The sequence below is a fragment of the Neopelma chrysocephalum genome, unplaced genomic scaffold, assembly GCF_003984885.1.
Source record: "Neopelma chrysocephalum unplaced genomic scaffold, ASM398488v2 Primary Assembly neopelma1_61c, whole genome shotgun sequence".
NCBI classification, from domain to species: domain Eukaryota; kingdom Metazoa; phylum Chordata; class Aves; order Passeriformes; family Pipridae; genus Neopelma; species Neopelma chrysocephalum.
In genome coordinates, this window is record NW_020897718.1 from 983,425 (window position 1) to 1,008,133 (window position 24,709).

At 46.7% G+C, this 24,709-nt stretch overlaps 1 long non-coding RNA gene across 1 annotated transcript; it reads right to left on the bottom strand.

The window, feature by feature from the left end:
• Positions 1–415: 415 nt before the first annotated feature.
• LOC113966932 lies at positions 416–7,210 on the bottom strand. The gene is made up of 3 exons (XR_003534015.1): positions 7,051–7,210; positions 4,037–4,158; positions 416–487 (listed from the first exon to the last, which is right to left on the bottom strand). It is a non-coding gene; the product is annotated as an uncharacterized LOC113966932 (long non-coding RNA).
• Between the last annotated feature and the right edge of the window lie 17,499 nt (positions 7,211–24,709).

The following is a 24,709-nucleotide window of genomic DNA, read 5'->3' on the forward strand; positions in this document are numbered from 1 at the left end:
TAAAGAAGAGCTCAAGCTCCTGACGGCTTGTCTGTCTTCTCCCAAATGCATCAGTTGGTCTAATTAGAAAACCCCACTACTCTTCCTACAAATCTTTCTATGCTCATAAGTGGGGGAGAAGAGGAAAATGCTCCTATTCCATCTCCTACCCCATGAATACCCATTGCTCTGGATCATGATTCTTTTGCCCTCCATCTCCCTTTGCTATATTCATCAGTGTGGCTAGATATAGCTATGGATAAATATTTAAAAGGGCAAGGAAGAAGTGTACATGGAAGTCTTGACTAAAATTAAAGAGCGAAGCATTTCTACAAGGCAACAGCATGTGTGATTGTTTTCTGTGTGTGGCATTTGCTATTCCAGCTCAATGGAATGGTCAGAGAAGGAAGAAAAGAGTCAGGACACTTGGGCTCCTCTCATAACTTTACGTATGACTTATTTGCTGTCTGTGGGTAATTCACTTCACATTCAATGTTTGTTTTTTCCTCTGCAAAAGGAAAAAGTAATAATTATTACCCAGTCTCTCTGGTCTGTTGGGAGGTGAAACTGGTACAAAATGCCTAGGGATCCTGATATGAAAGGTACATTAATACCGTGGTTTACTCTGCTTTCTGCTTTCTGGGCTGCTGGTGTGGAAGCTGAATCTGGAAATCTAGACCTCCAAATACCCTGAAGATGTAGCTCAGTAGCCCTTGGCAAAAAGGGCCATAACCTTCTTTTAGCCAACTTTCCTCTAGAGCTGTTCTGGGAGCAGACATTCTTGGGCTATTCTCCCCACTCTGCAACATCTATCCCAAAGCATAATGCCTGAGACAGGAGGCTTCAAAATATTCCCCCAGTTCCTCCCCTGGGTGCAGGATAAAAGAATCAGAGACTCAAACCTCAGAGGCAGAATCAATATTGCTTAGGACTAGCTTGGAAACCACAGAGATGAAAGTGTAAGAGCCTACATAGCAATAGAGATTAAAAATATTGTCAAACCTTACCAGTGAGGATGTGATGGAATAAGGGTTTTCTTTGCATCTAGGATTTACCTCCTGCTGCATAAGGAGATCAGATACTATGAAAATACCATCATGTTACATTTTTTCTGTGTGTTTTTCTTATTTGCATTGGTCTCAGCATTGGTGAATATGAATTTGGCTTCTCTAGGGAAGGAAACGAGAGCTGCTTGTGATACACAATCTCAGTGCATGGCAGAAATCAAAAGGTGTGTGAAGTGAATGAAGTTAGGGTAGACTTGGCAAGTGTTTTCAGGTAATGTTTGGAAACTGGGACTGGGTAATTCAGCAAGATTTTACAAGGCAAATGTGTGTGTTCTTTAGAGAAAGTAAAATTTCCATCAACATGCCCCACCCCAAACACATTGACATAGAGAGGTGCAGATATTCTGATGTAGGGCCATTTTGGTTCAACACTTGAGAGCTATGTGTGTACATACTGCATACTCACCTGGGGCAGAAAATTTGCAGCATGGAGCTGCCAACTCTGCCAAGTCTGTTATGTGTGAGTATCAAGCTCATAACTGGATCAAAATTTGGGATATTTTTCTTGGGGACAGCGGAGGCCTATTCTTGGCAGCTAGGCACTTCCCTTGCCTAATTTCAATTTCTTTCTTTAAACTGTAAATTCTCAGTTAACAAGTTGTAAGTGTTGATTTTTTTTAGCATGGACAAAATAACCTCTTTTTCTTCTGGTACTCTGAAAATGGTCAAAATCCCTAAATGTGTGTAGGTCTTTTTTGCTGGGTTTGGTTTTCTAATCTCTTCTTTTTCTTGTAACAAGCTAAGGCAGATGCCTGGCCTGGAAAATGTCAACTCAAGTGGTGAAAGTGGCAAGTTACAAGCAAATGAAGCCAGAGTTGTCAGAGACAAATAAAATAGGTGCTAGTTCTTACATTCTCTGGAATGAAGCAGACCAGCCCAGAGCAAGACACAGTCACCGCCACGTCCTGGGGAAAATGCTGGGGTTGCTTTCCTCTGTGGAGATCTCTTTTCTCTCACTACTACCGCATTTCCTTTGCCTGCATCCCGCAACATTTGCAGTTCCTTGCATGCACTGTGACTCCAGGAGCACTGTTCCCTGGCAGTCCCTGATGTGGATCAAGGGCTTCTTCACCATCTCAAAAGAGTGCTTCTCCTTTCCACTCCTTTCCTAGGGTGAGCCTGGTCCCAGAGTGATGAGCAGGGTGTTTCCTCCTGGTGCTGCTTAAAGCTAGCAGGCAGCTCTGGGTGATGGGCTGGTTTCTTTTTGCCAATCTCATCTCATTGGGAAGGGCCACAGACTAGGCCTGCAGGAAACTGTGATTCATTCTGTCTACAGCTTTTTTAATGAGACCATTTCCATTGTCTATGAGTGCTAGGTAGGAGAGCACGTCTGCATCAGAGGCTCTGCTTGGGCACAGGCTGAGATTATGTGTGCGTGTGTCTGTGTACTCTTGGGCTGTTAAGAGGGCTGGGGCGTTATGATCTGGGGTACAGACCGATGGTACACTCTGGCCTTGGTGGCTCTGAGCGCTGCATGCAGCAGTGCTTGTACATGGGATGAAATGCTGCCACCCACCTCGCTGCTTCTAGGAGGTGGGGAATGAGTGGTTGGGCTGGGTCCTCCCCAAGGGTGCAGTCTGGCACCCATGGAGAGTGCAGAAGATAGGTCAGTGCCTCTGTATTTCTGGGCAAGCAGCTCCTGAGGAGCAAGTAATTAAGTAACAGCTATGACTGCAGCTGACTGGTGTTGAAAAGGCTGATGTTCACAAGGAGGGAGTGATGAAGCAAGTCATCAGAGCAGCAGGAAGCAGCTGGCAGGCAGGTGAGCATCTGTGCACAGTCTGATAAGCGCATTGCAGTTGCCTTTTCACATAAGGACTCCAGAACTGGGATGGCCAGATGTGTATAAATCCACAAGAGATCAGGCACTGAATTGCCAGCGGTGCCTGTGGGGGTGACAGCCCCCCATCTGTATTAGCAATGTGCCACACATACTTCTTGGCATAGCACCAGGCTATCGACTGCACGGTGCTCTGTCAGCAGCACATCCATGTGCAACCCTGACTTGGGCAATATAAGATCGGACAAGAGAGAAGGGATACACGGCGGGGATCTTCTGTTTTCTGCCCAGTACCTAGAAGGATTTTGCATTCCCAGCTTTTCGGTTTCCCCTTTGCCTCAGTTCGTTTTATACACTGAGATAGTATTAATACCTGCATGGCAGTCTTATTTTTCATTGTTCATAGCCTACCTGTGCTCCTGAACTTCGAATATCTCTACTAAAACACATCATTTCTCTGACAGCGTAGTCATGGAGGGGAGCCCTCCAAAAATTTCAAGGCTCCCTGTGTTGTGTTGGTAGAGGTTGAGGACATTTTCATCTCCTACTTATCTATGCACAGAGCAGTGTCCCTGATGAAAGAGACACGCATTTACTTCACTTTGACATATGCAGCAAAACCAGGTTAAGGTGGAAAGCACTTGGAACGAGAGATCCTACTCTCATGGAGCCTCTCCACCCTTAGGAGGCATTCTCCTTTGGGGAGTTGTTTATAGTATTACAAGATCCAGGAGGTTGCTGCTAAGTGGGCAGATGAAGAGTCAGGAGCCCCCAGCTCAGCATGCATGTGGGCATCAAGGCAGGCTAATGTGTGTGTTACCAGGCTGTCTTTTCTGTCTGTATACGTCCCTTGATATCCATCCATTTTTTTCCCAGCTCTGCACCTCTATTTGTTGCCAAGCCTTTCCCTTTGGACACCAGGGGATATCTTCCTGTCGCCTTTACCCTCTCATCTCCACCATGCCATCTGTATTATCTCCAGCAAAGAGAGAAGAAAACTAGTGTACATCTTTCCTGCTTCTCCTGGTCCCCTCTTGGCGCACAAACTACCCCAGGTCATCTCCTGCTGCGTGCAAACCCCCACCTCTCCCACCCCAGTCTCTGCTTTCCTCTTGTAGTCCCATGCCCCTTCCCAGGGATTCAAGCAGCCTTCCCTCCTTGGAGACAATCAGAAAATGGGCCAGAAGTCATGGATGTGTTTCAAAACCACCTGGTAATTCCTGGATCCTTTGAAGTCTCACAGGAGCTTCCAAAGAGTCAGGTCTTTCCATTCTCATTAGGATTATACACTTAGCACACAATTACTAGGCTGTCCAGAATGCTTGTCAAAGTCTGGAGTGGGAAAAAGCAGAGTAAGACTTTGGGGACAAAAAAAAGAAATTAAAAAAATGCCTAGACTGAGTTGCCCAGAGGCTCTGCTGCTGACAGCTAATGTTACTGTATAGCTTGGCTCTGTCAGGCTTTGCCAGCTTGCTTACCACAGGCTCCTCTTCTCAGCATAGGAGCCAAATCAGATGGAGATGCTACTGTAGCTCTATTCCTTCTGACCTGGGGTCTTCACAGTTTGCGCTGGCAGTGGTTTTTAGTTGGACACACATGTATATATAGTGTCAGGGGATTTTTCCTCCTCCTGTGATCTTTTTTCCTTCTGATGCCTTATGCCTTGCATCATACAGATTTGGCCCTCCCTCTAGTTTTTGGTGGTGGATCCTTGACCCTGTATGCACTACTCTAGGTGGTAGAGTAAATTAGTACATGTGTCTCCTTGTTCCTAGCTTCCAGTGACCACTGAGTAAAAATGCAACCTCTTGATTTCTAGCCTGAGGGATTTACTTGGATATTACTATAAGGGTCAAAACAATAAAATGAGAAAAGGAGAGCTGGAGAAGAAGAGCCCTCCTCCCCTGGGCAATCCTGGAGGAGGTCAAACCATGTTTGACTGTAAACCATAAGATCTTTTAGTCAGGCTGAGACAGTATACACTGTTCTACGTGCTCATCTGCATCGATCAGCTCCGTGATTTCATGTTAGGAGGCGGTCGGCACCTTGGAAAGAGCCTGGCCTACCTCATCCAGCATGGCTTGCAGCATGGAAAAGTCTCCAGCAACAGTTCTGCTGGCGGTACAGGGGAGGTGGTGCAGGCATGTGTACTTTGGAGAGGGAGAAGCATGGTGCCTCAGGGGCCAAGGAACATGCCCATGGCACAGACACCCTCCTCCTCCATAAGCAGCACCAGGAGTGGGCACGTTGTGCACGCAACCGCCAAAGCTGCTGCTGGGCACAGGGCGGGATCACACCCAAAACTCTTTGTTTTTGCAACACAAAGGTGGAGACAGAGCGTCAGGGAAGGGGAAGTCCTACTTACTCTTCCCTCCTGGTGAGACGTCCTGCATCCACACTGCTGCATGTCTGAGACTGCCAGCAGCAGCAGCACTGCCAGCCAGATTTTCAGCACCACTTCTGCTGCCCCTCACAGGATGGAATTCATTGTTGTCCTCAGTGGAAGTTGAGCACCATTAAAAATTCAGCTATTTCAGGCTAAGCTGATCTTTATTATTGCCAGCCTCACAGTGAAATTGAGACATGTAGAGGTATGGGGTGTTTTTTTAAAAGGAACATTTCTATACTAGGAAGCACAGCTAGTGTTATGCCAGTACTGAAGTGCTATTACTAATTTATCTCAATCTGCCAAAGTAGGTAGGACAGCAGTCATTTAGGACTGGGGATGTGTCCTCAGTCCTGGGAGACCACTAGGTTCCCCTGATCTCTTACCAGGTGCCAGCACCCAGAGACCAGAGCACGAAGTGCTTGGGAGCACTGCAGTGCAAGAGGGAGGCTTTTCTGAGTGTACCCAACACTCCTGAGTTTCCCACTTAGATTAAGTGAGCTGCATGGGCAGATTGGGGCATGAAAGGGGCAAGTGGTGCAAGCAGCTGGGGGGCTGTAAGTAGGGGGCAACAAAGCCTGGATGTCTGGGAGGATGCAGGGAGGAGGCACTTGGAGCAGCTTTGCTCTTGCTACTGGAAGTGTTGGCAATGGTTCTGGTCCCAGCCTGTGGAAACGGGCAAACCCCTCTGGCAAGTGAACTCCGTGCTAAAGAGAGGCACAGATGAGCACTTGCAATCAGTTGAGTGGTGTGCATGAAAACTGCCAGACAAATGCGAACTTGCCCTCCTCTGTCAGGCAGTTACAGTGTACATCATCGTGATCCTTTGCAAACAGGGGTGCAGCAGGATCGTGGGCAGAGCACTCAGATCTAAGGGTTGATGCCAAACTCAGCAGATAAGCATATGAATGAGGAACCATCCAGAGGAGGAACAGTGCAATAGGAGAGCAGAAGAACAAGAAGGAGAAAACATGCTTTCTGGATGTCTGTCCTGAAGAGCCTGCTTCACTGTCAAGTCTGGGAACAAAACTTTGGTGTGTTTGACACAGGAACTTTCACCAGTTTTTTACAGTGCTACTTGAATATAAAGAAAACATTTTCTGCTCTCTCTGCAAAGGTCATGGAATGACTGGCTGTCAACCCTGTGCTGTCTCTGGCTGGGACCAGGTAGGGAAGCGTGAGTGGCTGAGAGCAGCCGGGCTGGGGAAACAGAGGAGCCAAGGTTTGCTGCTGGGTCTCCGCACAGTGGAGAAGACAAGTCTTCTCCCCTTCCCACCCCCACACCCGCCTCCTTTCTCTGATGAGCAGAGCAGTGGGAATGGGCTTAAAGCCTATGTCAGCCCTGCCTTGATCTCCATGTGCACTCCACATCTCTTGTGACTTTGTCAACACAGCAGGCCAGACGCTGTCTCTGTCGACAGGGCTGCCTCCTGGGCAGCTGAGCAGAACAGAGTGGAGGTGAGAAATTCCCTCTGGGAGAGATAAGCAGAGCTCTCCTTCATCTCCTTTTCTCTGCTTATCCCCTCCTGCAGTTGCTAATGCATGACAGGGAAGAGCTCTGGGGACAAAAGCAGGTATGGTGTGGAAGGAAGGAAGGAAGGAAGGAAGGAAGGAAGGAAGGAAGGAAGGAAGGAAAGAAGGAAGGAAGGATGGAAGGAATTTAAAGAGCAGCTGAACTTGCTTCTCTCACTGTGGTGGAGGTTGCTTTTGACCTGAGGCAGTAGCTTGGGGTTGATGAAGGAATTTAGCACCTAACCAGTCAGAGAGCTCTGACACTATGCACCAAGGCATGACAGCACGTCAGCAGCTCCCTTTAGGCATTCACTATGTGAACTCACTTTGCCCTGGCCCCATAGTGCCTGGTTTCTTTCCACTGCAAAGGTTCCGATGTGGTCAAATCAGGACAGGGAATGAGATAGGGTCTCTAGAAACACCTTTCCACAGTAGGTACATGCTGGCATGACAGTGAGGCTGCCTTTGAGGCCACTCCTTGAGAGTCTTGCTCCTTACCTGGAGCAACTACTACATACAGTCCATTGCTCCTGTCTGTGATCCAAGTCCTCTTTGTGACAACATGATGGAGGTGCCAGTCAGGAGTGTGGGCTTGAGCTCCAGCACTTTCAACATTTGCAGTCCTGGTTTCAGTGCTTGGAAATGCTGGTCAAGAGGGCATGCAAAGACTTTCGTCAGTATGGCCCTTTAGCAGCCTGAACAAAGGAGCAGAGTTTCAAAGGGCGGTTCTCTGGGTGGGTCTAAATCAGCACTGCTCCACTTTGTCACCAGGCCCAACCTTCAGCAAGCCAATGTGACCCAGCAGCATCCCGTGAGCACCAGCAACGAGATGAGTGTGAGGTCTCCCCAGCTGGGGCGGGCAGGGTCTGAGACCCCAGTGGGGGGAGATCATTCCTCATTGCCCCTGCAGGATGTTACCTGCGTCACGAAAGACGTCAGCTCCAAAACTGCTGATGGGAGTAGGGATATTTCTGCATGGAGGAGTGTGAAGGAGGGAGATACGGAAGAATATACAGACTCAGCAACCCTCCTACCCCCAGGCCTCCATCTGGAGCCCAGGGCTGTGTGCAGGGATCAGGGAGCTGGCTTTACAGCACTCATTAAGTGGAGATGGTAGAAACACAGTGGAAAAAGACAGGAAGGGATGGTGTTGGGCTGTGGCCTTCCAAAGTGGTGGGAGAGTGGGTAAGCTGCTTGGAGACAAGTCCACGTGGAGGCAAAGCCCTCCTGTGTAGCTGGGACTTCTGGTTTGACCCTTGAGGACCTCACCTACCTCTGAGGCTTATTTGGGACTTCTGAAATGGTTGCACCTTTCCTAGAGGAGTGCAGGAGGGGAACAACATTTGTCACACTCAGTGTGAAAAGTGCTAGTGACAATAATAAAACCATACTTAAGCATGGACTCAATCCCGTTTTAATTGCCCCTGAGGTCCTATCTTATGGACTAGCCATGCAGTCAAAGACTTCTCTCCTACCAGCTAATTCATCTGTACTGGACCCTTGGGCAATCTCTCATAGGTGTTATTTTAAATATGCAAATGCAAATGATCCCTATTGCTTGCCACCTGAGGTCACTGAAATTGCAGCAATATCTTTGTGTGCTGTGTCCCCTCAGGGAAAATGGCCCGCTTGAGATTGTCCACCACAAAAAGTGCCATCTTTCCAACTCCATCAAAGGGAAGAGAGCTTGATATACAAGGCTTTGGTTTAGTCATAGCTGCCTCTATTTTGCAGGCAAATATATCCACGCAGGCCTCTGAGTGCTTTCTAATGAGGTCAATTCCTTCAGGGGTGAAAGGAGACTGGGTGCCTTCCAAGCTGAGATGCTAATGGTAGTAAGCATATGGCGTATGTGTGTAAATTATAACCCAACTACGTGCTAACATGCCAGCACCTTCCTGGCCCTGTTTTCTGGAGTCTCCCTGCTGCCCCAGGGGTGAAGAGCTCCATTCATCCTGTAGGCCACCCAGCTCTCCTACAGAGAAACACTGAATTTTTAAGTGATGGATTTAAAGCTATGGAAAGGAAGCAGGATTAGCAGGGCGAGAGACCTTTCAACCAGTTATCTGTGCCTGGTCTTAATGCTGTGAATCACTGGCACTCCCCAGGCATTTCCCTCTGTGCCCCATACAGGGAGCTTTGTCCTGCCACACAGGGACTATCACTGCTCTCCCCCACTGGCCCTGGCTTCTGCTTTCCAGCCACCAAATGTGGCAGGACAGGAGTGAGCTGCAACACACTCAGTTTTCCTTTCCACCCCATGCTGGTGCTGGAGGATGCTCTCCCTCAGACTGGATTTCCTCCTCTCCCCTGTCTGCAAATCCTACAGCTGGAGACTGTCATTTCTGCCCTGAAGGTCTTTGAGCTGGGGGAGTGAGAGGGTGCGGGAGCCCAGCACACAGAGGCCACATTTCCCTCTCAAGGCCTCCTCCGGTCCCTTGGCCCCAGCCCTGAGTGGCTCCAGACCCTGTTGGTTGCTGGCAGTCCTACTGAAGACCTCTGACTTCTCCTGCTCTTCCCCGCCTGGACTCTGCCCCTGTATCTCTCTGCCCTGCTCCCTGTGTTGTCCCAATTCCTTGGCCTCTTGCAGAGCCCTGCAAGGTGACAGCTGCGTCGCGTTTTTTGGAGCCTGAGCCAAGAATCAGGCCTGCAGTGTAAGAGACTTTCTGCTGGGCATCTTCTCCCATCACAGCATTGCTGGAGGGTGCAGAAGCTCATTTGGAAAGTGATGGCATTGCTTGAGTGCTGAGGGAAAGAGTTTTGCAGCCAGAATGGCCCCCAGCAAGACAGGTCTTCTAGGATTTGGTGTGACTCCCATGACCAAGGCTGGGAAGGAGTGCCTTGCAAGTGGTTCACACTGTCAACCTGTGGCTGTTTTGCTCCCCAGGTGTAAAGCTCCCGACTTGTTTTATTTTTCAATAAACACCTTCATTAAGGCTGTTTCTTATATGACAAAGGGGAGAGAAGATGAGGGTACAGGGAGGGGGAAGTGCCAACCTGCCCAGGTTAAGGCATGGGGTTTGCTGAGTGGCAGGCTGGGGTGGACAGTCAGGCTGCAGCCTCCAGTGCTATCAGGAGCTGGGGCTGGGAGCGGGGAGGAGGAGAAGACCCCTGTGCCAGGCCTGCTTGCCCCAGAGGTGTGGGTTGTGCAACCACCGCCCATGTTCCTGCAGGGTCTGGAGGCTTCCAGGGAGGCCTTATTTCTACTGGTGGCCCTGCTCACATACCTCTTGTAGCATCCACCATGCTGAGTGGCACTGATAAGGGTCTATGGGGGAAAGGGGGCTGGGAGAGGTCTGATTTACAGCTCCCCAGCTCCCCAGGCGCCTCCTGTCACCATGGATCCTGCCAGCCCAGCCAGGCCCATATCTGTAGGGACAGGGCTTTCCTGGGAGAGGGTGTTTGTGTTGCAGGGGGAGCCCGTGCCCTTGACAAGGGTCACATTGCTTCTTAATTTCTTGCTGGAAGCGCATCTGGAAAGTTTAGTCAATTACTGTCTGGAAGACTCCCTCACAAGACCATGGTATTTACGAGTTCCCCCAGCCTGGGGGGTGCCGACCGCAATTAGAGGAGACGAGGGAGTGAAAGTTGCCTGTGGTGAACTCCGGGACAGTGGTGCTGTGGAACAACCCGCTGGCCACTGCTGTAGGGGCAGCGGCTCCTGGGGTGATCCGGGAATGGGTGACAGACCTGAGGACTGGAGGGAGAAAGGCGGTAGCAGAAAGTTGGTTGTGGGGAGGAGGTGAGGAGGATGGAGCAGGATGGGAGGAGCAAATAAAAGGATTGTGCACACATATCCTGACTCCTTTGCTGTGTCTGAGACCCCAGTATGTAATCTGATATAACAGATGTTAGATTTGTGCCTATGTGGAGTCCTTTTGGGCCCCACAGAGGGACTACAAAACATGCTTCACTGTCATACATATCCTTTAAATGCTGTGTGCTGATGAGGCAGCATTAAGGGGTCATCAGCCTTGTCCATTCCCAACAATTTTTTACCTGCATAACCCCATCAATTAAAGGAAGGAAAAGTCATCCTGTCTCTCACATTGATACAGTTTTGCTGGCAAGAGTCTTAAGACAATGCACTGTATTGCTGGCAGAAAATTCATCCAGGATAAGCCACCCTGGCACGTGCAGACTTTTTGTCAGTGGAAGCTGAGTCTCCGCTGGGAGGGTTTTCCTGGCTGGCAATGAGAATGAGCTGCCCTGTATGGTGGCAGGTGAAGAAGCTTGTGGTCAGCAACCTGAGTCAAGTGGTATAGGAGGACTAACTGGAGGATCATTTTATTTGTCCCCTTGTCTCCACAGGCCCCATCTCCTCAGTGATCTTTTTCATGGGCCACCAAGGTGAGAGTTGCTCCTTGCTAGACTTGCTCCATGTCTCATGCACTGCATTAGCTACCAGGGCGGTTACACTGCTTGAAGACATGCACCCATCCATGGAGCCAGAGGGCTTGTCCTCACCAATGTGTCAGTGTGAGAGTAGGTACATGCATACAGTAATTGAAGAGATCAAGGCTGAGTGCGCCCAACAGACCGACAAAGCCAATTACCCCTCAGGAATTTCTGCTCCTCAGGCTCAGATGGTGATTACAAAACCTTTGCCATTAAAAATTAGCCAAGGGAGAAACTTGTTGCCAGAGTTCAGCAGAAATTTCCCATGCCCATCTGATACAAAGAGTGACCACAAAATGTGCAGCTGCCAAACCATGGACATCACCTTTTCACAGGCTTGACATTCCCTGTGCTTTAGGAGATGGGCAGCATGACACATAGATGCACGTATATCCACAGGAACAGAGCATGTGTCCACATATGCTGGCACACAGAGCACATAAACTGTAAAGCTGCAGTAATAAGAGGTTGGGAAACCCACAGTGATTGCGCTGACAGCTTCCATTTCTGGCTGTGTGCTCTGGGCCCAGCTGCAAGGTCTCAGGGTGGAGGTGGTGGAGGCATGAGTGGCTGCAATAAGGGCCAGGGGAAGGGGCCCTGCTGGTGAGATCCTGTGTCCTGGAGAGTAAGAGACATGTCCTGCCCCCACCTTGTGCAGGTGGCAACAGGATCACTGGGTGTATAGGGTGAAGGGAATGAGAGTGGGAAGGCTACAGTTGGACCAGTACTACAAGCCTGGCTGTCCTGTTCCTCTTTTGGAGTCTTTCTGCCTCCCTGGCCTCCCTGCTTAGCGTGGGTGTTCACTGCAGAGTTAATAAGATTATAACTCCAGTGTTGCTGGTAACTTGTGTCTTATCCACACCCACATCCCTATAAATCAGAGACGCTTTTTGACTTGAGCTGGCTGGCAAGCCAAGGTCTTGGGCTAGAGTACAACCCCAAGACTGATGACATAACTGCTCTGCAATGCGGGTGCAGCTAGCCCCTCTCCCATGCCGCTAAGTTCTCCAGGAGTTCCCTTCCCTTCCCTGGGTCAGACTGATGTCTCTCCTCCCAGTCCTTTGGGAAAGGGTTTGTAGAGCCATGCCATTTCCTGCACAGTACTTGGGGCTGTGGGATAAGCCCCCAAAAGCATGGAGAGGAGCCAGTGAGGCAGAGCTGCTTTTCTGCAAAGTCAGCTAATGGAGAGTGAGACTGGACAGTAAACTACATGAATTAACTCCATCATGCAGATGAAGATTTGCTGGCATAAACCCTGCTCATCCTAAAGGCTGGGTCTTGCAGTAGAAGAACTGACAAAAATCTCTCAGTATGCTGCCAGTCCTACTATTTTTCATTTCTCCTCCCCTGTAGGGTTTGGTAGTGGAGCTAGGGAACTTTTTTTATAAAAGCCCATTTTTTGGATGTTGGTGTATGTGGCAATTCTCTCCTATGCAAAGAAAATAACATCAGGCTGGAGTCCGCTGACATCTCACTTATGCCCAAACCACTCCACATGTATTTAAAGGGAATTACAATGTCAGATTAGGCTATTGTTAGCCCTTTGGATCACATGACTGTCACTCTAGTATATTCCTCCTCCCCCTTTTATTCTCTTTATACTGCCTGATTTCAGTTTTGGTAGGATATTGCCACTAGAAACCTCTTAGCAATGGCTCTGTGAAAGCTTCCTGGGAATTCACTACTCCTTGTAACCTTGCAACCACAGGTCACTTTTACTACTGTGGCATGTGTTGCTGTTTCCTGATCTGTGAGTAAGGAAGGAGGATCAAGTCACTTGGCCTTTGATTCTCCTGTCTGGGAGAATTAGTGTGAATGATGAAGCTTTTTGGAAGTTTCACACCTCTTCTCTTCCAGACCTTTTAAGCCTCACTAAAAGTCACTCCCCAAAACTGAATTTGCTGGTACAACTCCGGGTCTGGCCCTGCACAGAGCAATTTGTGAGTGAACACCTGAGTTAACCACATATGGGGGCAAGAGCAGGGGACGGCACCTGTAAGAAACCCACAGTAGAATCAGGGCTTGTGTTAGCAACCCTGCATCACCTTGACAGCAATATCTGCAATTTGAAATCCCTTCTTGTAGTTGTGCTTTTATAGCCCACTGAAGAGGCCCCAGGTTACTCTGCTGGTGCATGGGCTGTATGAAAAATAGAGCACCTTTACAAGACAGGAACTTGGTGCTCCAACTGAAGAAGAAATAATCCAGTTACTTGATTTCCTAGGCTCTGCTTCTTGTTTTTCCTGTGCTCCATGTATATGCCTTGTAGCCTTCTGTCCACTAATTTCCATTAAGAGTTTGCAGTGATTTGTTACACTTTTTGTCTCTGCCCACCAGTGAAGAGCCCCCACAAACCACTTCCTTTTTGCTCCAGTCAGTCCTTGGAAAATTCACTGACTAAACTAACTAAAATTGTCCGGCATCACATAGTGTAACTCTTAACGCCTGTGTTGCAGTCTTCCCGGCATGCTGCTCTTACAAATATGCCACAGAATAGTCTGGAGGCAGGATGTGCTGGTTGGATTTAACAGAACAGTTCTTTCATCCTACTCCTGTTAAACCATCTTTTGTCCCTGATGTCTGAGTACTTGTGGAGACCTTGTCCTAGGACTGCCTTATTTAATGGAATCTCTGCTTGATTCTGGCTTGATTTAGGGAAAGCCTGTGTAGCTCTAGCACAGAAGAGCAGCATCAGGCCGTGGTCTATTCCTGTCCCTCTTCTGAATGCCGTTCCAGCCCGGGCTTTGGAGGCTGTGGTCCTGTGTGCTATTGTGCTGGAAAGGGCCCATCCTTTGAGCACCACCTCATGAAGTCATCTGGTGCTGACCACTACTCCCTTTTCTTGATGCAGAGAAAGCATGCAGGGTTGAAGTCCCCCTCACTCAGCCTCATGAGCTCAGTTCAGTGTGTGCTACATGAGACCACCTGCTTGATGCCTCACTGGTGCTGCATAGGATCACACAGTTCAGGCTTCGGGGGCTGCCATGTGGGTATGCCTGCACTTTCTGCACGGGAAAAAGCACAGATAGCTCCTTGTAATAGCCTTCGTTTCAAAGCTCTGGGGAGATCTTCAGAGCCTGTCTGTCTCCTATGTCAGCTTCCTTTGCATGTCACTGGAACACACACAGTGTGTGGGAGAGATAATGACACTGGAAGGAGAAAGTACTCACAATGTAAACATACTTTCACCTTGCACTGATATAAGAAGAGAGCCCAACAAATGGCCCTGCAAGGAAGAGAATCTCCTCTCAGCCTGGTGTGTTTGCTAGAGGAAGATCGCAGACGCTGCCTACACAGACACTGCATTTTCTGCGGGGCAGTCTGATGCTGCTAGGAGCACTGTCTCTGTGGCTGCACTTGTTTACTGCAGTGTGATGTGGCTTTTGGAATTGTAGCACAGAAATGTCCAAAATGTTTTATACTTGGCTCTCATCTCACAAAGCTGTGACTTGTAAAACTCAAACTGCCCTATCTTTTCTTCCAAATATTCAAGAAAAATACTTGGAAATGTCATTCTGCAGAAAGTTTTGATTTCTGACTTTTCTGATTAATTTAAGGAGAAAACAGAGGTCCTGGAATTTCCCACAGAGCAGGATTTCTGTTTTTCCGCCAGCTTGACTCAGCAAGAACTTTTCCCACAGGAATTTGACCATGAGCATTCATACTAGCTAGACAGTTTTTGTGAATCTCTGAAGGTGGTGAAAGCAAGAGAAAAAGTATGTCATAAATCCTCAGTTTCTGCTTCATACCTTCACATAGGCAGAGGTCATCTCACCTTTCTCTCTGTTCTCCCATATGGGTTTCCTGGGAACAGCCTGTGTAAATGGGTACCAAAGCAAAGGTCCATGGAGGGTTGGAAGGGCCAGAGCTGATGGAGGTGTGCTCTGTGAATTGTTCCTTGCATACAGCTTCCTCCTTTGTTTTTCTTTATGAATGAGCTCAGTTTTTACAACACACCTTCTTCGTTGCAATTACACCAAAATTTCAGTCTCTTTTTTTAGAGGTGGAAAACTGACCTTCAGAAATGTTTTTTCAGGTGTCATTTCTGCTTGTGGGTTGACAGGTAGAGAAGGAAACAGTGGGGGTGAGAGACAGAGTGGGGGTAAGAGGCAGGGAAATGCTCCGGTGACAGTGCTCCAGAAATAACCGAATCACTGGCTTGAGAAGCCTTGTCCCAAGCCCAAGTATTGAGACGGGAGAACAACTGGAAATGGTCTAGCCTGTCCTCACCAAATGGGGTGTAAGGACTGGAGTGATGGAAATTTTATCATACTTCTCTCTTTGTGTGGTTTCTTCTATCAAAGCTGCATCAGGAAAAAACCCAACGAACACCTAATAAATATCTCACCTTTTTTTTACCAAAAAAAAACCCCAAAATCTTGAGGATCTTCCTGTACTCCTAGCAGAGGTTTGCTGAACCCAAGTGTAGCTCTTGAACTGATGAAGTTTGTGGCCTGGGGGCAGCATGAGGTCAGATGAGATGTTCTGGCTGGCCCTCTCTGGCCTTCAGGGTCTGTGAACCTCAGCCGAAACAATGTTACCCTGAATCAAGTTCAAAGTCTATGAATTGAGAATTCAAGCCCGAGCCTAGTTCAGTGGAAAGGAACAAATTCATGGTATTTGATGACAGTGCAAGATGTTACTAGGAAGTTTCCCTGTGTATGCATAGCAAAAGCCAAATAACTGACTGTGTTCATGGCCAAAACTTTTTTTTTTTAATGGAGTGAAAACGGAACCTGAAGTGCAATAAATATCTTCTAAATGTGCCTTCATCTGGGCTAGTGCAGGAGGACTGACAGTTTTAAAAGCTTGCTGGAAACCTGAGCTTTGATTGCTGCTGTCAAGGTAGCCGCTGCCTCTTCCATGGTTTCATAAGGGATCTGTCCCCCAAATTTGTGTCTGGGCCTAAGCCTGCACTTACAACCAGTCTTGTCTGGTGTCTGCCTGGCTTTCCTCAGGCTGGCGATGTGGTTTCAGTGACAGTGTGGCCATGTGTGTGCTGACCTGCAGGTGTCCTGCACCTTAGCATGTCCAAAGAAGGGCAATGAAGCTGGTAAAGGGTCTAGAAAACGTGTCCTGTGAGGAGCAGCTGAGGGAGCTGGAGGTGTTTAGTCTGGAGAAAAGGAGGGTCAGGGAAGACCTTATCACTCTCTACAACTACTTGAAAGGTGGGTGTAGTGAGGTGAGGGTTGTTCTCTTCTGTCATGTCTCAAGTGAAAGGATGAGAGGAAATGGTTAGATATCAGAAAAAAATTATCACTGAAAGAGCAGTCAGGCATTGGAATAAGTTGCCCAGCAAGGTGGTTGAGTCACCATCTATGGAAGTGTTCAAGAGACACTGGGATGTGCCACTTGGGGACATGGTTTAGGGGTGATTATGGTGGTGCTGGGTTGGTGGTTGGACCAGAATATCTTGAGAGTGTCTTCCAGCTTTGATGATTCTGTGATTCTGTGATATGGGTGGGGATGGCTATATTAAGCAGGGCTATGGGAACTCACTGGGCTTTAGACCACTTCCTGGCAGGGCCTCCCTTGAGCTGTGTGAATGCAGAAAGAATTCATCCAGGTAATCACAAACAGGAACTTTAGGCAATGTATGTGAGAAACACTAAATCTTCAATGGTTGCTCATAGAATGAGGTCTGTTAGATAGCAGAGAACTGATCATGGCAGTCTTATAATTTTTGTAGGTAAATAGCATAGTCAATGATTGCCAGGAGATTCATATATTTTTGGTAGAATTTGTTGTTTTATAATGATAGGAGAATGAAGCACCTGAAGATGGCAAGGCATACTGTGATCTGGCTTTTTACAGGTACTTAAATTTAAAAAACTTAAGGCCAAAGAACAAGTTATTTATTTTCTTGCTTGGAAGATGACAAGAAAACCACAGTGACTTTCCCTAAATTTCTTCTGCAAAATAATGTCTCTCATTTTTCTTTCAAATTCTCAGGAAATACCAGGTGACTACAATAGTTATGCTGAAAGGCACAGGGAACATCAAGACCACTTTGCTGACCTGTTTAGAGCTGTTCAGGGAAAGATCCATTTCCACCTTCAAGCTGAACTCTTTGTTAGTATTCTATGATAGAAGTGAGGTTTTGCAAAGCACCCCACTGTGCATGGTTTTCAATGCCTGTGGGCTGACAGACATGCAGGACCATAGGAGGTCTTGGTTTGTCTGGCATTCTTTGAAATAGTTTGTGACCATATTTGGGGACATTTGATTTCTCTAATTCATCTGAACACAAAACCAATAACAAATTAAACCACTTGGAACTCCTGAATCAATAGTTTAAGTAACAGAAAGGAGACCTCTCCTGGCTTCATTTGGGAAACCCATCCTTCCTTCTTGGTGAAAATTTTGTTCCAAGCTCTTTCTAAAAGCTTTTCAATAAGCTACTCCACAAACAACTAATCATCCTACCCCAATCTGTGCTTTCTTTCTTTTTTTCTTTCTTTCTTTTAAACAGGTTCTTGGTGCAAGTGATGTCAGGATCAAATTTGTTGTTAGCATGGAATATAGAAGAGCCCATAGCTGTGCAGGGAGAACAGCCAGGAAAGGCTTGAGCAGCAGAGGCCAAGAAGGGGAGATTGAGACCAACAGCTTGTGGAAAGGAGAAGCTCAGACCCATAAGGGATGAAGGAATGGTATGCAGTGCTATCAGATGAGACCCCTGTTTGCTTGTTAATACTGCACTTTTATCTCTCTTTGAGCCCTGGGAACAACTTCAGGGATCACTGAGATGTGGCTCTGCAAAGCTAGGAGGGAAATGGTGAACAGGAAGATCTTACCTTTAAGAAGTGATTACCAGAAAGAGATTCCAGAACAGGCTCAACTGTGCAATGCAGTATGTGTGTCAGTTCCTCCAAATTAAAATGGGATAAGAAATAAGTAAGGCACATTATTTTCTTTCTTTAGTTCTGTAGAATTTTGTTTAGGTTCTTTTTCCTGCTGCTCTGAAAGCATATTTTTGTTTTAACCCATGCTTTGTGAAATTTTGCATGCTTTTGCTGCCTGAGTAGAACGTTATAACTGTGAGCGGTTAGATCTGATTCAAATCTTCTCTGTGTTCAGATGTAATTAACATGCCAACCTCAAGAAGCTGGCCAATGGCCAACATGCTCCACAGCACTGCTAACATCTGTCACCCTGGCTTGTCAGGAATCAGAGATGTTTCTTTCTCCAGAAGCCGAAGAGCTTTACTGACATCAGGACTCTGCATGGTCCAGAAGGGATAAACAAGTCCTCAAGACCGGTCATTATTTTCAAGGACATCATTTGGTGGGGTCCTCTTGACTTACTTCCACCCAGTCTCTATTCTGCTCTCATCACAGGGCAAAGCAGAAAGGGCAGAAATGTTTCTCTTGTGTCTGAACTCGCAGAACATTTAAAATTTGGGTGAGTGCCTAGATGGGATGGGTTCGGGATGATCCCATTCTGCATTACGATTCCAGGCAGGGCAGAGTATGCGCTCACACTCCTTGCTGGGATATGTGGATTCACTGCTCAGATGGTTGCAATAATGTGGTACAGGTTGCCTGGTTTACTTGTGTATTGTCTTATATGGTCCCCATCACTACAGTGTCTGAGCAACATATAAAGCAGAGGAGTTGGTAATGAAGGGATCCCTGTTTATTAAAGTCAGGGTGATGCCGACAGGTGCATGCATTAGCATCCTTTTATCATCACCTACGGCCCAGAGATGCCTATCTTGAAACTCCAGAGGGAAGTACATCCGTTGCTAGGCTTTGCATGTTCTCTACACTAACTGGTAGGGCTGCTGATTGGGTTGCTTCAGGTAACAGTGGTGAATGAGAGGGATGTGTAGGTCCTGGTGCCTCCAAGGCTCCTCCAAGGTACTCAGGGCTGCTTCTTAGTTTCACAAAAGACACGTCTGGGACCACAGGCGAGTATCTGGCTTCTCAGGAAGCTGAATATTGCTCTCTAGTACCCTCTAGGGTTCAGAAGACACAGGACCTGGGAACTCGTGGATGTGGGATGGAGTCCACAGGAGCAGAGCCACAGGTTGGGCAAGAGCGCGGAGGAGACATGCTGGTCACCTCACAACTACTTTCATCCAAAGGGCTCTAAAGTACTGTGTTCCACAGGGGTGTAACTGGCCCTTGTCTTGCAGGCCAGCCTGAGGCCCTCACATCACCTCTGTCCCACCTGCAGGGCTGACCCAAGCAGCAGATGGGAGGGAGTGACTCACCACCCCACAGCCAAGTCACTGAATCATAGCATTTAGAGGCAGAGGCGTGGTAAGGATTCTTGGTCTAAATCCCGACTCTAAAACAATGAGCCTGAGGGGTCTTTATTGTCCATCACAGTGCAGACAATAATATTTTTGTTACCAGAGCAATTGCCAGTGGGATGTGGGGACAGCAGCCCTCTACGTACCACAAGGCACAAGAAAATATTGCTCAAAAGTTGTGTCATGTTTTGGATTGCTAGTCTTGATTTATTGCTTCTCCCTGCCTCTGGGGATGCAGTGTTGAGGCAATCCAGGAGTAAGGATGCTGCATTTTTGGAGCACAGTCAGGACTGGACCGTTAGCGTTATTTGTAAACACAGCTTAGTTCTTCTCACCAGGAATAAAAGCCACTTATCCTGCAAACAAAGCTTGTTCAACTGCAGGCCCCTTACACTGCCACTTCCTGCTTCTCCCCTATTTCCTAAGAAGAAGATAAACTTAATCCTGTTCATATTTCAATGATAACTAGCTTTTTACTCTCTTTTTCATTTTTCTTGTGTTTGGACTTATAGCCATGAGACCAACTCTACGCTTCTCTACATTCGTTCCTTCCTAGAAAAAGCGGGTTGGAGGTGTTCCCAGGAAAATTCAGCCCCAGCTCAAAGCAATAAAAAAGATGTCTCTGAGCTGTCTCTTTTCCTTTACAGAGTCTCCAGGAGGAATGTCTGCCTCTGGTTTGGGGGGGGATATGCTGGGAAAGAGGTTTGGGGGCAAAGAATGAGGGAATGCCTAGGAGGAAAGTGGCAAGAGGTTTTGTTGTAGGTTGGCAGGGAGGGAGAGCACTGAAATGGGCTGAACTCAGCCCCTGCTATAGAGGGACATCCCACATGCCACCAGCAGGACCTATTTGCATGCAGGCTTTAAGGAGGTTAGATGGATGGGCTGCTGTCCTTGAAAAGATAGGGTTGCTGAGTCATCATTCTGGTGAGGCTAAGAGAGGGAAATATAGGGTCTGTATTAAGCCTCCTGTCCTGGGGAAAGAAGGACAGAGGAGGGTTATAGCTTATCTAGAGGTATTACATCCCCCATGGTTCAGGGCAGCTGAGGCAAACAACATGCAGCTAGGTCTCAACTGTTTGAGGGGCAGCTTGAAGAGAAGGAGAAAGCCACAGTGGGAGAGAGCAACCTGAAAACTCAATGAAAGCTGGGGTGCAACACAGGGTAGAGCCTGCCCTGACATGAACAGGAGCAGACTGCTTGCTTCCATGCCATGTACCTCAGTGAACAACTTGCCAAGGTGTGAAAGACCCTGCCATGATGCAGGAGACAGAGTTGGGCCTGAGCCTTGAAACTGGAGAAATTAGATGCGTAACAGGAGGGAAGCAACACTGAGAAAGAGCGAACTTGAAACCATGGAAACGGGTCTCCCCCCTCCTTCACTTCACTCCCATCTGTATTTCCCAGAATAGACACTGAACTCTGGTTTCTTTTGATGAGACAGGCATTTGGGTCAGTGCAGTTGTGAGTGAAATAGTCATTGCCAGCCTAGGTGAAGCAAAGAAACAAAACATTAAGGTCTTCCTTGCTTCTCCCCCTGAAGCTGCCTCATCATCTAGAGGCAAATTAACAGTCCCTCTGGGTCACAAAGTCAGAGGCAGGGATTAGTATGAAGGGCTTCTAGGCAAACAGCCTAACTTCCATCATCTCCTGCTTATCTTGTTTGGTGCCAGTGATTCATTTTCTCAGCTACAGATCTATTGGCCTTTTGAGCAAAATCCTGACATTTTAGATTGGCGTCAGAATTTCCCTCAAGATTTTGTTTCTAAGTGCATACAGACCCCACTGCCCATATCACAGATCCAGTAAGATTTCAGCAGCCACTCCACCCACTGCTGTTCACATGCATGAGGAGAAATCTGCACCCTAAACTTTTAAGTCTGGTAGGGCTGGGGAATGTAAGTGTGAATAGTGTCGGGTGGGTAAATTGAGAGAGATATGGAGGGTAACTGATGAGGGAAAGGGCAGCTAAAACCAAGGACGAGGGACAGAGGGAAATGGAGGAGGAAAGTCTGAGTATGAATACAAGGAAGAGATTACTGAGGCCCTCTTGGATTCAGCCTTTAGAAGTGGTGTGTTCATCCATAACTACTGAAAATGATCAGTTAAGCTCATGCAATATTTGAAGAAGAGGGAAGCACTGATGGGTGTCTTGCTTGAAATTGTACAAGGGTAACACTGGACTCCAGGGAACGGCCACCTGGAGGGGTTATGGTGACTGCAGTGACCATAAGTCCTCCTTTTCCTCTGCTTGGCTTACACTAGCCAAACATCAAGCACAAAAATTGTTCCACCACAGCCTCTCCTTCCCCCACTAAAAAAAAGAAATCATCTATTCAGAACAGCTTCTTCATTCTGATGCACCAATATAAGCATGCCACTAAGGAGACAGATATACAATCCATTAAAAAGCACTGTACTCATTCATCTCCATCCCCAAGTATGAGATGCAGAGAAGAGGAATCTCCTTCTGGGGAGGTGAAAGGATAAAATCAAAGACCAATGAAACAATCTGAAGATGAGACTGGGGATACAGTGAGAGATGTCTCCAGAAGCAGAGGAAACATTCCTCCTGGAGATCATCAGATGGACACATCCTGCAGACAAATATCTAGAGGGGGTAATTTCTAGCTAAATGAGGTTCCAAACTGAGGTGAGTAGTTTTCTCTCTAAGCAAGGAAGGAGAAGACACTCTTGCTTATTTCAAGGACTCTGGCACTCAGGAGAGGTAATGAGAACAAGGAGAGCTCCTGTATACGAAGACAAACCATACTTCTTAAAACAACACCAAACACACTCTGTTCTTGGCAGTGCTTGAGCTTCAGCTGTGTTGAGATCAGGCTCAGCTGCACCCCTTTGCAGTAATTGCTAGCGCAGATATGCAGCATACGCAGTGCTGGGACTTTGTGAGGAACACAGCCGCTTAGATGGATGCTCAGATTGCAAAATGCCATACTGAGCCCTCCCGTTGGTTCCAGGAAGTTCAGTATACAAAGCGTTTTCAAAAGCTTTCATCATGATAGACACTACAGGGGGCTGAGGAATAAGCCTGTGATCACACTAACCTGTGCAAGCTGGGGATCTGTGGAAAATATTATTTCTGGTATATGGAAAGGGAGCCTTCCTTTCTGCAGTGGTATTTCTGGCATGGTTACAACCCCAGAAGCAGCAGAGAGATCCTGGCTGGAATGTCGTGGGCATCTTGATACTGGAGAGAGCAATAAAACTGGCTAAAAAGCTCTGTTTTATGTAAGAGCAAACACATGCTACAGGTGCCTTGCCAAGTCAAAATACAACTGGGTTTATGGCCTTGTTTGTTTGTTGACATTGTGTGATCAGGACAAGAAAGAAAAATGGGAAGAGGGAATGGTTTGCATGTTTCTAAGATAGAGACAACAAAGTTGTTGCCTTGGTGTTTTCCTTGATTTTGATGTATGCTTCAGAACCAACAGATGTCCCATGTCTAAATTTACAGTTATTGTTAACAAAGATACTGTCCTTTCCCTGTGTTTATTAGATGCAAATATTAAGAAAAAGAAATTAATTCTTTCATTTAAATCCCTACATGCTATTGTCTTCTTATGATGATGTAAGAACTGCCAGTAGTTCTCACACCATCTCTTGATTTTCAGCTTAAAGGAGTCTAAGTACAAAAAAGAAAAGAAATCACTCCTTTTAAAATTCTATTAAAGCATTATTAAACATCTACGTCTTAAATACTATAAATTCAAACAGGTTTTCTTTGGAGGTTAAGTTTAAAACATTCTTAAAGTTGATGCCGTAATTCAGAAATTTAGAGGAAGAATCACATTTAGAGGCAAACAGAGGTTTTGAGCACTTGTTTTTCCCTGGTTGTGATCCCCTTTATCCTTTTTTTCCCCTTCATATCCTTTCTGTTCTAGTTTTTAATTCCTTGTGGAGGTCAGACATTTGAGGCGTCCAATTCTGATTGATTGCCGTGGAAATAGCGATGAGGCAAAAGTGAGAGCAGTGACATCATGGGAGAAACAGATGGCAAGAGTTGATGAACTTCTAAGAAACAAAGACACTTCTGCCAATAAGTGTTCCTAGAGAACAAGAAAAACAAAACTGAGAAAAGCAATCCTAGTTCATAATGCAAAGAGAGAGTGCATTATTAAGGAAATTACTCCTTACCAGTAGACTGTCTGAAAGGAAGAAGAACTAGTACTGTGAATGGCTTTTTGGACTCCACTAGGCCTTTAACTCAAACTAAATTAAAGCAGTGTTGAATACTTGAAGAGCAGAGAGTAGAAGATCATTCAGGGTGCAAAATCTCCCAGACACTTCCACATTATTTGTAAGGTTGTTTGGAGCACGAAACTCACAAAAAACCTCCCTCTTTGCTCAGGCATCTTTGGAACGTTTGCTTTTGGGGAACAAGACTCCCCACAACAAACCAGGCTTTGCAGTTATGGAGTGGTATTGGTGTCTTTAATAACCTCTTTGAGATGCTGACATTGTGTAAATGTAATTAAATTTGGAAAGGATTATGGATAAAGTGACAGTCAGCCCTGCTAATAAAGAAAGGATAAACCAGGAATATGCATCAATGCTTGTCTGTTGTCTTCTAGTGTGAAGAACATGAAGAAATGGTTGATTTGGGGAGGAGGGTGGCAAGGCTTTTGCGTTTCATTCCACCACCAATCATAATACTATCATTGCAATTACTCTAGTGTCTAAATATGAGACTATTTTGTGATTACAAGCTTGATTAAAAGCCTGCTATCCAAGGTTTCTGGTCTGTCTCTAGCTGCATGATCAGTAGGGGTAGTAGTTGCAATGTCTACTTTTCACTTGATTTGGAGAGGGTCTGAGTGTGGCCTCCTCTCATAAGGTGGACAAAATGAGGTCTTACCAGTGACAAGCTGCAAACTGTGCTAATGAGGGCAATTGAGTTGATACACCTTTTTGATATAAATTTAGAGATGATGAAGTATTTTACCTCACATTACTTTGGGGAAGTATGAGCTGGCATTATGGAAGACTGCATCTTATTGGCATCTGCTTAGTGACACCAGACAAGCATCTCTTCCCTTGAATGAAGTTTGCCGTGAAGTCATTCTTCCTCTTGCTGAGACAGGGCAATCTGATTCCACTGATGGCAGCAGAAATACTTGAACTGAAGTTGTTGGGTTTGAGGCTGAGGCTTAAGCCTAGCTGTCTTCACATGTGGGAGTAGATACCTCAAAGAAGGACTAAACGGTTGTAATTCCTTCATAGAAAATACCCTTTCTTTTTTTCTACTACTATTTGATCACATCATGGAAAACACATAGATATTACTTCATGCACTACAAAGATCCAAATCCCAG